The sequence below is a fragment of the Mobula birostris genome, chromosome 30 (genome assembly GCF_030028105.1).
Source record: "Mobula birostris isolate sMobBir1 chromosome 30, sMobBir1.hap1, whole genome shotgun sequence".
Lineage (NCBI taxonomy): Eukaryota > Metazoa > Chordata > Chondrichthyes > Myliobatiformes > Myliobatidae > Mobula > Mobula birostris.
The window spans coordinates 32568996-32581888 of NC_092399.1; the positions used below are offsets into that span (position 1 = coordinate 32568996).

General features: G+C 40.0%; 1 protein-coding gene across 1 annotated transcript in view; it reads left to right on the top strand.

The window, feature by feature from the left end:
• Positions 1 to 952: 952 nt before the first annotated feature.
• The window catches only part of LOC140190429 (protein tyrosine phosphatase type IVA 2-like), a 106286-nt gene continuing 94345 nt past the window's right edge, over positions 953 to 12893 (top strand). Inside the window, exon 1 of the mRNA XM_072246998.1 lies at positions 953 to 1058. The gene's annotated coding sequence lies outside the window, so the exon portion shown is untranslated. The remainder of the gene's footprint in view (positions 1059 to 12893) is intronic.

A 12893-nucleotide genomic window follows, 5' to 3' on the forward strand; every position in this document is an offset into this window, starting at 1 on the left:
TCTTAGCAATAACATGGATCTGTGGTTCGAAGGACACCATTAGCCCAGATACCGTCTAAGCAGTTAGAGATCAGAAAGCTATCTAGTGATTTGGTTTGGAACAGGGAGAAATATCTCACAAAACCTCACAGTTATCACGGGAACAAATAAATATCCTATTTACCAGATAAGGAGCCAAGTATGAAAAGCAATTGGAAACCGAAGAGACTGTAGATGCTGGAATCTGGAGCAACAAAATACTGGAAGAACTTAATGGGTCGAGTAGCATCTTTAGGGTGGGACATTGAAACCCTGCTTTAGAACCCTGCTGAACTGCAAAGTTCCTCCAGTAGATTGCTTGTTACAAGAAACAATTAGTTATTTACAGGAAAATGTGATATTAATGCAGAGACTGATCTTGCACTTGGACGATCAATTCCCCTTTAGTGCAAGTGAGTGCTGGCATGTCACGTATGTGCTAGATTTAATGTCCTTGTGCAGGAAGCACAGAGTATCTAATGTATGCATGCACACTTTTAACGGTGACCCTGAGGCTTTTAGTAAGTTTCCACAATACAAGTAGTTTATTTACAATTGCAACCACAGGAATGGAGCTCGTTGGAAGCTGTTCTACCTAAATGTTTGATCAACCCTATTTGGCAAGTGTTGTCATGGTGAATAATCATAAAGCTCTATTTGACCCATATTCTTACAGTTCCCTCATTACTGAAGCTGCTATGTAGTTAAAACTTACAAAGGAAAGCAAATGTCATTGAAAAAAAAAGCCTGCATTATTAATCAGGCTACTTAAGATCTTGCTGTTAATCTAAGTGCAAGTTTAAGATTAAAGATTAGCTTTATTTGTCACCCGTACCCTGTACATCAAAACATACAATGAAATGTATCGCTTGGGTCAAATCAAATCAGCAAAGACTGTGCTGAGCAGCTTGCAAGTGCTACCTCACTTCCAGTGCCACAAGTCGCTAACCTTAACCATAGGAGGAATGGAGGAAACCAGAGCACCCAGAGGAAACTCACGCAGTCATGGGGAGAACGTATAAACTCCGAGAAAAACATTGGTAAGAATCAACCCCCAAGCTTACAGCCATCATTGTAAATCATTGAGCTAACCGCAACGCAAAACCTAACACTTCAGGATTATTCACGATTAATAGTAAGCATGAAGTCCTGCTTTGTTGTTAAGTTTGAGTTGCTTATGTATAGTTTACAGATGATTTAAATGTTAATCGTGAGATAAACACGAAGGTGGTTGCAAATAAAAAAGCAGATAAAAACGTGAATGCATCAACATTTTTATGAATTGATAAATTTTGGAAGGAAAAATAAGGAAATAAAATTGAATAGTATAATTTTAAGGGGAATACTACATTATAATCTGAAATTCATTTTGAGAAGGAAGTTCAGTTGAAAACTAGCGTTCTGAACTTAATTGACATAATAAAAGTACGATGAGGTTAAATAGGCTCAGAAAAACTGGAAAATTACATTAAAATCTTTGCCAATCAATGAAAATGATAAACCTTTAAAGAAACATTTCATTATAGTCAGCAACTGTAAATTTTACTGAAAAATAAGAACTTCAGAAGAAATGTCTATGACTACAGGGTAATACAGGGACTAAAATCAGTGCCCAGTTGAAAGAATTTTGGAAACCATGACATATAACCAAAATTGTAAACATAAATTGGAAGATTTAAAGTAGCTGTGAAAGAAGTACTTTAGAAAGGATTTTCAGAATCACTGCAAGTATATAAGAAGAAATAGAGTACAAATGTAAGACTGAGTTTCTCAGAAGCAAGAGAAGTTATTATGGTAAATAAATAAGTGACTGGGGAATTAAAGAATTATTTTGCATTTGACTTTATTGTAAAATAAAGGGGAAAGGAAAATTAAGAGCCCATAACAATGAGGAAAAGCCAAAAAAATTCCTGCCCATGATAGGCAGTAGCCTGAGATCTAGGAGTGGTAGATACATGAGTGGTGATCTTCCTACGTTCCAGACCAACATCAGCAGATTAGAAGAAAACAAGTACAAAATTCCTGCTCCAGAAAGCAGAGAGAAATAACAAAATAAAGGCCTGGACTTTTCATCAGGAGGCAAGAATTCATATCCCTTTATAACAGTTGAAGAATTAATATCACATCCTTGAAAAGATCAGGAGTAAAAAGCTACATTAATTCATATCCCTTTATAACTGTTGAAGAATTAATATTCACATACTTGAATAGATCAGGAGCAAAAACTACATTAATTGTGAAGGCTAGTTGTAAAAATGCCATTGTTTCACTGATGACCTTCAGGGAAGGAAATGTGCTATTTTTTTACCTACTTACCCTAGCCCACCTTTGATCCTTGACACTCCAGTGTGCTCCACTTGAAGCAGCAATTTGTTCAGGTGGCAATTAGAAATGTATAACTAATACTAGCCTCATCAGTGTTACCCACATGCCAGAAATGATCGCAGACCAGATACCCTTCCTGAAAATACTAGATTTCATTGTTATGGATATAAATCCTAAAGGCTTTGGAGCACCTTGACGATAGCAATACTTGTGTCTGATTGCTGTTTATCGCTTACAGCTTGGCATTTAACACCATTACTCCCTCACTGCTAATCAACAGGCTTCAAAATCTGGGCCTCTGTATCTCCTTCCACAACTGGATCCTTTACTTTCTCATCGGGAGCCCACAGTTAGGGTGGGATGGTAATAACATCCCCTCCTCAATAATAATGATCACAGGTGCACGTCAAGGATGTGGGCTTAGCCCACTACTCCACTTCCTTTCCACTCATGAGTGTGTGGCTAGGCGCAGCTTGAATGTCATCAAAAATTTTCTGATGACACCAGTGCTGTCGGCAAAATCTCAGAAGGGGATGAGGAAATGTACAGGAGTGAGATAGATCTGTTGGTTGAGTAGAGTCACAACAACAACCTTGCACTCAATGTCAGCACAACCAAGGAAGTGATTGTGGACTTCAGGAAGAGGAAGTCAAAAAACGCACACACCAGAAAAAGCTCTGCTTTAGTACATTCAGTGCTGAGACTGACAAAATTTTGAAGAATAATAAGACTAGAAGAAATGGACATTAGATGGTAGGCATAATTAAGTAGACCAGTAGTCTCTAGGGACCATACAACCTCGTCCCGTTTCCACTTTTTGTGTTTTAGACCTTAAGACACAGAAGCAGAATCAGACCACTTAGCCAATCGAGTCTACTCTGCAGGGTCTGTTGTTTATTGCTTGTTACTTGTTTATTGTTAACTGAAGACAAAGTGTTCTCCTGTAGGGAATAACTAAATGTGGTCGAAGGTATCATGTATAATTGCAACTGAATTGCAGTCTTCCGGAGGGTCTAGGAAGTATAATCAGCACTCCATTAATTTGAGTGATGACTTAGATATGACAATGGGGAATTTTCCTTTGATATGGGTAAGCAAGTGCATCAGAAGATAAAAATTAATGGCAGGAGTAAAATGATTTGGCTTTTCAAACCTGCTCCGCCATTTATCATGATCATGGCTGAGCTTCTATATCAACATCATTTTTCTGCTCTACCTGTGCGTTTTCTCTGTAAGCAAATTTCTTCTCATCTCAGTCCTAAATAGCCCCATGCTTTATTCTGGGACAATGATCATTATTCTAGATTCTTCGACCATCTTCCCAGCCTGTCAAACCCAAGTGTATTGGTACAAGGCAAGGAAAGAGAGAGGGGAATGGTATTATTACCAAGCATCTAACAACAGTAAAATGTCAGGTTTATATTTAACAAAGTACATGGTAAATAATGTCTTCTGCCTGTAGCTCAGTTCCATAAAGTGTATGCAGCATCATTCATTCAAATTAGTCAATTACTACTTTCTCTTGGCATATAATGAGCCCATTTAGACCTACACATCGCTGCTGGCTCTCAACACATTCACAGCAAACCCAATCACCCATTTATTTTCCTATAACCTATTCTCATCAACTCCCACCTAATTCTACAACTCCCCACCTACACTATGGGTAATTTATAGTAACTAATTACCTACTAGTCAGCACATCTTCGGGACGTGGGAGAAAACTGGAGCATTTGAGAGTAAGCCACACAGTCACAGGGAGAGCATGTACAATCTACACAGGCCCTAGTCAAGATCAGGATGGAACTGAGGTCAATGGAGCTCTGACACAACAATGCGCTGACCCACTTTAAACTTGCACATACATCTTTTTGCATTTATTTTTATACCAAGACTGTCATTGTTTACCAAAGAGAAAATAACAATTTAATAATTTCCTCCATTACATCTGCCAAACGATGCTGAGGATGTTCTACGAGTCTGTGGGGGCCAGTGCTATCATGTTTGCTGTTGTGAGCTGGGGCAGCAGGCTGAGGGTAGCAGACACCAGCAGAATCAACAAACTCATTCGTAAGGCCAGTGATGTTGTGGGGATGGAACTGGACTCTCTCATGGTGGTGTCTGAAAAGATGATGCTGTCCAGGTTGCATGCCATCTTGGACAATGTATCCCATCCACTACATAATGTACTGGTTGGGCACAGGAGTACATTCAGCCAGAGACTCATCCCACCGAGATGCAACACAGAGCGTCATAGGAAATCAGTCCTGTCTGTGGCCATCAAATTTTACAACTCCTCCCTTGGAGGGTCAGACACCCTGAGCCAATAGGCTGGTCCTGGACTTACTTCCTGGCATTTACATATTACTATTTAATTATTTATTGTTATATATTGCTTTATTTATACTCTATTCTTGGTTGGTGCAACTGTAAAGAAAACCAATTTCCCTCGGGATCAATAAAGTATGACTATGACTATGACTATGAATATCAGTGTCAACATAAAGAAAATCAATTTAAAAGTTGTCAATTGCAAAATCTGGTTGTGAACCTACTAATATGTTCTGGAATAGGAAAACAATTTAATCCATGAAATCTGCTGCTTCAACTTTTGTCTAATTTTCCATCATGACAGGCCAATCCATACCTTTAGACAAATAGGGAGAAATACTCCCAATATTATCTTCTGTGATTTGCTGGATAACACAGCATTCAGAAAAGCTGCATTCTTGTCAAGGCACAATATTCATCTGTGCCAGAGTATAAACAAGGAATTTCTGACCAAATGTAATACAAATTTTATTTTTCAAAATGATTAGTGGCACTTTTGAACTAATTTATGGCCAAAATAGTGTAATTTTTGAGAAACTCTCTAATGATAATTAAGTATCAGAACTATTTCAATGCCGAGAGGATGTAATTCTTCCAAACCTTACTGACACTCTTCAGCAATCTTATTGTTTAAGAACACACTCTTTATCTTTCTTCACTTCAGTTTTTATCTCTTCGCTACTTTACTTAACTTCAGATAGTTTCATATCTGTTTTTCTTTTAGTTTCGCTTGCTCTGTTTATTTGTTTTAGGGAATGTTAAATATATGTTTCATGTTCAATGCCTGAAAAGTAATCGGCAATATTTTGAGAAAGGTAGAATGGCTCTTGATCCAAGCTATAAACACAGCAGCTCAACTAGAGCTGGGTAAAATTTAAAAATTACTTGTTCTAGAGCTTGCTATACATTTTGTAAATAATAGGTTTCACGTACCAATTTACCTTCTAGCTTCAAAGGATACTTCAATCAACATCTCAACCTGCACAAAACTCAACTGCCAGGACATGACACAATGAGCAATTTTATAAGTTATTAACTTGTGCCAATTGGAAAGTGGCCAGTCTTAAATAATTTATAGTCATTGCACCTTCTGTTGAAATATATTAAGTGTTTAGACCTATGTCATCCCTGTAATACTCATTCCTCATTCTGTAATGTTTAGACTTTCATTTCGATACTAATACTGGTTAAATCAGATGGATTCTTTTCGAACATATCTTTTTTAGCTTGGACAAGATGGGAGAATGCGGTTGAGAGGAAAGTGACCGAGGCTGATCTTTGGACAGCCGAACCACACCGTTTCCAATTTCTTATCTAGGCAGTTTACGATGTGCTTCCAAGCCCATCAAACCTGCACACATGGGGCAAGGCAGAGTCATCTGCGTGCCCACTGTGCTCCAAGCGAGGAACCCTGGAGCACATCCTCAGCAGCTGCGCAAGGGCACTTGGTGAGGGACGGTACAGGTGGAGGCATGATCAGGTCCTGAAGACCATCGCTGAAGCCATCAGCGCAGGAGTTGAGTGGGCGAAGCCATCCCGACTCTCCAAGCAGACCATTGCCTTTGTCAGAGCTGGGGAGCAGCCAATACCTGCCAAAAGAACATCTGCAGGCATTCTGACCTCTGCAAGGGACTGGCAGCTGTTGGTGGACCTCGAATGGAAGCTGAAGTTCCCCAACCACATCGCAGCCACCACCCTGCGACCAGATATTGTCCTACTGTCTGAGTCTACTAAGCAAGTGGTGCTGCTGGAGCTGACAGTCCCATGGGAAGATCGTTTGGAAGACGCCTTTGAAAGGAAGCTCTCCAAGTACGCTGGACTGGTCAGCAACTGTCAGCAGGCTGGATGGAGAGCGAAGTGTCTCCCGGTGGAGGTTGGTTGTAGGGGATTCGCAGCCCGTTCTTTAGCCAGAGCCTTCAGCAATTTGGGCACCGAGGGAGAGAGGAAGAGAAGAGCCATCCGCAGTACCACCAATGTGGCAGAGAGGGCCTCAAGATGGCTGTGGCTCAAAAGAGGGGAGCCATGGAGTCATAAGTAGCTAGCCATCTGGACACAAGCTGGGGTCTGATCAGCCCCGGCTGGGTCACCTGGAGGAGGTTGTATGATGTTGAAAGACCCGAAACACCCGATGATTCAAGGAACATCACTGAAGATGTGTCCAGAAGCATCAGTAGATGTATGCACGCAGAATGTGAGGTGAAGATGTTAATACTCACACCTTTCAATAATAAACATTTCATTTTTAGATATTATTTTGTGTTTAATGAATTAATTCACACTGAGCTTTTGCTATAATTCAAAAGTGATTACCAAAGGAAATCTCAAGATAAAGAAAAAAAAAGGTGATAAATGTTAGCTTGTCACATGTACATCAAAACATACGGTGAAATGCGTCACTTGCGTGAGAGCTGTGCTGGACATCCTGCATGTGTCACTATGATTCTGGCGCCAACATAGAATGTCTACAACTCAGTAACCCTAAACTGTATGTCTCTGGAATGTGGGAGGAAACCTGAGCATCTGGAGGAAACCCATGCAGTCATGGGAAGAAGGTACAAACTTCTTACAGACAGTGGTGGGAGTTGAACCCGATCTTACAGTGGTGCTATAAAGCATTGCACTAACTGCTATGCCATTGTGTTGCCCTAATCTCATAAATTATTGGTCCTTCTATAAGAATATTTAGTATTTGAGCATGAAGGATGAGTCTGCTTGTGAATAGAAGCTTCATAAAAATATGGAGGTGCTATCACAGAAGTGCAAAGAGCAAATTTGCAAGATAAGACCTTTACTAACAGATCCTTAACATTCAGGCAAAATGAAGCTCTGGACTGTGGGACTTAAATGATCAAGAAAATATACTTTTTGCACATTTACAGGAAAACAAAAATATACTTTTTGGACAAACTGAATTTGGACCAATCTGCTTGTAAGGGCAGATAGTCAAGAACAGACTATGACAAGCATCTCTGATCAGGTGAAACTAAGCATCAAATTTATGTGGAATTCTTAAGGTATTTGCCTCCAATTAGAAAACCATGTGCAGAGCAGAAATACAGGGAAGATTTGAGTTACGTAAAGTTATCGTTAAAATATTGATCTCTATGATTGTACAGAAGGGTTATCCAATAGTTAAAATGTTCAGTTGTGTGATCATAACATCCACAGCATATAATTACTACCAGTCCATTGTTTTCATATATAAACTGGATGGTTTTCAATGTGACACATATACAACGTAGAGAAGATTATATTCTAATGCAAATCAATTAGCCTAATGTTAGTTGTTGATAAACTCGCAAGAATCCATGATTCGATAGTATTTACTGATTAATAGAATAATCAAAGATAGCCAGATTGTCTGGTAAATGTTCTTTCTACTATTAAAGGGTTGTTAATGCAAATATCTAATCAGCCACTCATATGGCATCAACTCAATGCAAAAAAGCATGCAGACATGGTCAAAAGGTTCAGTTGTTGTTCAGACCAAACATCTGAATGGGAAAGAAATTTGATCTAAGTGACTTCGACCATGGAATGATTGTTGGTGCCAGATGGAATGGTTTGAGTATCTCAGAAACTGCTGGTCTGGAACTTTCACACATAACAGTCAAGAGATTACAGAGGATGTGCATAAAACGAAAAAAAAAAATCCAGTGAATTGCAGTTCTGTGGGTGAAAGTGCCACAGAGAGATCAGAGGAGAATGGCCAGACTGGTTCAAGCTGAAAAGAAGGCGACAGTAACTCAGATAACCACACATTAAAACAGTGGTGTGCAGTAAAGCATCTTTGAGTGCACGACACATCAAACTTTGGGAGACCACGAACATACACTCAGTGGCCACTTTATTTGGTACATTCATTTGTTTGATAATTATATGCTGTGTCATATGACATGGGCGAAAATGGTCCTTTCTCCAGAACCATTTGCCATTGCCTTCTTCTGGGCAGTGTCTTTACAAGATGGGTGACCCTAGCCATTATCAGTACTCTTCAGAGATTGTCTGCCTGACATCAGTGGTTGGATAACCAGGACTTGTGATATGCACCAGCTGCTCATACAACCATCCACCATCTGCTCCCAAGGCTCCACGTGACCCTGCTTGGGGGTGTGGGGCTAAGCAGGTGCCACATCTTGCCCAAGGGTGACCTGCAGGCTAGCAAAGGGAAGGAGTGCCTTACACCTCCCTCAGTAGAGATGTACTTCCACCCCACCAACCTGCTAAACTTTTATCAGGTATAGCAGGTACCTAATAAAGTGATCACTGAGTGTAGGTAAAATAAATTCTAAAACATGATGTCCATAAAAAAAGTATCTCATGGAAAGAAATTACAACAATTCAAGTATACTGTATGAAATAAAATCTAAAAGAAACATAGTAAGTAAAAAAATCCAAATAGTGGAGGTATTGTAAATGTGTTAATAGAATATGCTGGCAACCCTCAGCTGAACAGGCAACATCTCACAAAGGCATGCAGTAAAGAAACAGACCCTTCTGTTTCATGCCAACCATCACACATCTACTAATCCCATTTATCAGTACTTGGCCATAACTTTCAAATGACTGATGATTCAGGTGCTCTTCTAAGTACTTCTTAAATGTTGTGAGATTACTTGCCTCCACCACCCATTCAGACAGAATGTTCCACATTCCAACAACCCCTTGGGTGAAAAAGTTCTGCCTCTGATGCCATCTAAACTTCTTATTCCTTAATCCTTACCCAAAGGAAATAAGCTTCCTACTATCTACACCATCTATGCCCTTCATAATTTTGTATACCTCTGTCAGATTTATCTTCAGCTCTTTACAGTCCAAGAAGAGCAAACCAAGACTTTTTCAGTCTTGCTTCATAACTGAAATGTTCCTTCACAAGCAACATCCTTGTATTAATTTCCTCGGTCCTCTCTCCAGTGCTCCCTAGGGTGGGTAGCAACTGGAACACAGTACTCCAGCTGGAGCCTGACCTGATATGTTTTATCAAATTGTACCATGGACTCCATGTAGATATTCAATGGTCTGACTAGTGAAGCCCAGCATCCTGCTTTTCTTCGTCAACGTATCCACCTGTGCGTCCACCTTTAAGGTTCTATGGACTTGTAAACCAAGGGCCCTATCATAGGGATAAGCCTAGTAATCATACTTCTCATATTCATATTCAAAATATTAATGTACTTAATAAACAGAAACGGTCTCAGCATTGATTACTGTCATACTACAATGGTCACAGGTTTTCAATCAAAAAACAACAATCACACTTTGCCTCCTATTACCAAGTCAACTTTGATCCACTTTGCCAACTTACTCTGGATCCAAAGAGTGACCATGTGTGATTTTATCAAAGATTTTACTGAAATCCATGTAGATTAAATCAATCGCACTGCCTTTATCAATTCATTTCGCTACCTGATACATCACAAAAACATACAGCACAGAAACAGATCCATTCAGCCACCTCGACAATGCCAACTATGATGCCTATTCATGCTCATCAATTGAGTTTATTATCATGTGCCCAAGTACATGTATGCACAGGTGTATTGAAAAATTTACTTGCAGCAGCATCACAGGTACATAGAGCAATATGAGCAGCACAGATGAAAGAAACTAATTAATGTAAATTAAAACACAAGAAAATCTGTAGATGCTGGAAATCCAAGCAACACACAAAATGCTGGAGGAACTCAGCAGGCCAGGCAGCATCTATGGAAAAGAGTACACAGTCAAAGTTTTGGGCCAAGATCCTTCATCAGGACTGGATCCCTTCATCAGTAATGTAACTTGTACACAAGACAAGAAAGAACACAATGAGAACCAAAAAAAGCAAGTCCACTTTAGTGCAAAGTGATAAAAGTGGTATGGTGTTGCTAAACTGCACTCATTAGAGTTGTGCCTTCTGGTTCAAGAAGCACATGGCTGAAGGGAAGTAGCTCAGAATCAAGTTTAATATCACCGGCATATGTCGTGAAATTTGTTAACCTTGTGGCAGCACTATAATGCAATATATGTTAAGCATAGAAGAAAAACTGAATTACAGTAAGTATATACAGTAAATTACGGTATGAAGTTATAGCTAGAGAGAAGGTTCTTGGGAAACTGAAAGTCTGAAGGTAGATAAGTCACCTGGACTAGATGGTGTACACCCCAGCATTCTGAAAGGGGTGACTGAAGAGATTGTGAAGGCATTAGTAATGATCTTTCAAGAATCACTAGATTCTGGAATGGTTCTGGAAGACTGGAAAATTGCGAATGTCACTCCACTCTTCAAGAAGGGAGAGAGGCAGAAGAAAGGAAACTATAGGCCAGTTAGTCTGACCTCAGTGGTTGGGAGGATGTTGGAGTTGATTATTAAGGATGAGGTCTCAGGATACTAGGAGGCATGTGATAAAATAGGCCATAGTCAGCATGGTTTCCTCAAGGGAAAATCTTGACTGACAATTCTGCTGGAATTTTTTGAAGAAATATCGAGCAGGATAGACCAATAAGATTCGGTTGATGTGGTGTATTTAGATTTTCAGAAGGCCTTTGACAAGGTGTCACACATGAGGCTGCCTAACAAGCTATAAGCCTATGGTTTACAGAAAAGATTCTAGCATGGATCAAGCAGTGGCTGACTGGCAAGAGCTAAGAGTGGGAATAAAGGGAGCCTTTTCTGGCTGGCTGCACAGTGACTAGTGGTGTTCCGCATTGGTCTGTGTTGGGACCGATTCTTTTTACATTATATGTCAATGATTTGGATGTTGCAATTGATGGCTTTGTTGCAAAGTTTGCAGGCGATATAAAGAAATGTGGAGGAGCATGTAGTTTTGAGGAAGTAGAGAGAGAGGCTATAGAAGGACTTAGATTAGGAGAATGGGCAAAGAAATAGCAGATTTACAGTGTTGGGAAGTGTATGGTTATGCACTTTGGTAGAAGGAATAAAGTCATAGACTATTTTATAATGGGGAGAAAATTCAAAAATCAGAGGTGCAAAGGGACTTGAGAGTCGTTGTGCAGGATTCCCTAAATGTTAATTTGGTGGTGAGGAAGGCAAATGCAATGTTAAGAGAGATAGAATATAAAAGCAAGGACGTAATGTTGAGACTTTATAAAGCACTGGTCAGGCCTCACTTTGAGCAGTTTTGGGCCCCTTAGTTTAGAAAGGATATGTTGAAACGGAAGAGGGTTCAAAGTGGGTTCATAAAAATGATTCCAGGATTGAATGGCTTTTCATATGATGAGTGTTTGATGGCTCTGGGCCTGTATTCACTAGAATTCAGAAGAATGAGAGGTGACCTCATTGAAACCTATCAAATGGTGAAAGACTTTGATAGGGTGGATGTGGAAAGGATGTTTCCTATGGTGGGAGAGTCTAACACCAGAGGACACAGCCTCAGAATAGAGGGTGTCTTTTTAGAACAGAGATGAGGAGGAATTTCTTTAGTCAGAGGGTGTTAAATCTGTGGAATTCTTTGCCACAGGCAGCTGTGGAGGCCAAGTCTTCATGTATGTTTAAGGAAGACGTTGATAGATTCTTGATTAGTCAGGGTGTGAAGGGATATGGGGGGGGGGGAGGCAGGATATTGGGGCTGAGAGAAAAATTGGATCAGCCATGATGAAATGGCAGAGCAGAGCTGATGGGCCAAATGGCCTAATTCTGCCCCTAAATATCTTACGATCATATATGTATATTAAATAGTTAAACTAAGATAAGTAGCTCAAAAACTGAAATTTAGAAAAAAGTAGTAAGGTAGTGCTTATGGGTTCAATGTCCATTTAGAAATCAGATGGCAAAAGGGAAGAGGCTGTTCCTGAATTGCTGACTGTGTGCCTTCAGGCTTCTGTACCTCCTTTCTGACGGTAACAATGAGAAGAGGGCATGTCCTGGGTGGTGGGAACCACTTATCTGAGGCTCTGTTTCTTGAGATGTCTTAGATTCTACGGAGGCTAGTATCCATGATGGAGCTGACTGATTTTATAAGTCTCTGCAGCTTATGTCGATCCTGTGCAGTAGCAAACGTCCCCCCATACCAGATGGTGATGCTACTGGTCAAAATGCTCTCCACGGTACACGTGTAGAAGTTTTTGAGTGTCTTAGGTGACAAACGAAATCTCCTCAAACTCTTGATGAAATATAGGCACTGTCTTGCCTTCTTTATAGCTGCATCGGTATGTTAAGATGAGGTTAGATCCTCAATACCTTCCCTTTCATCATACAGCAATCTGGGATACATCTTATC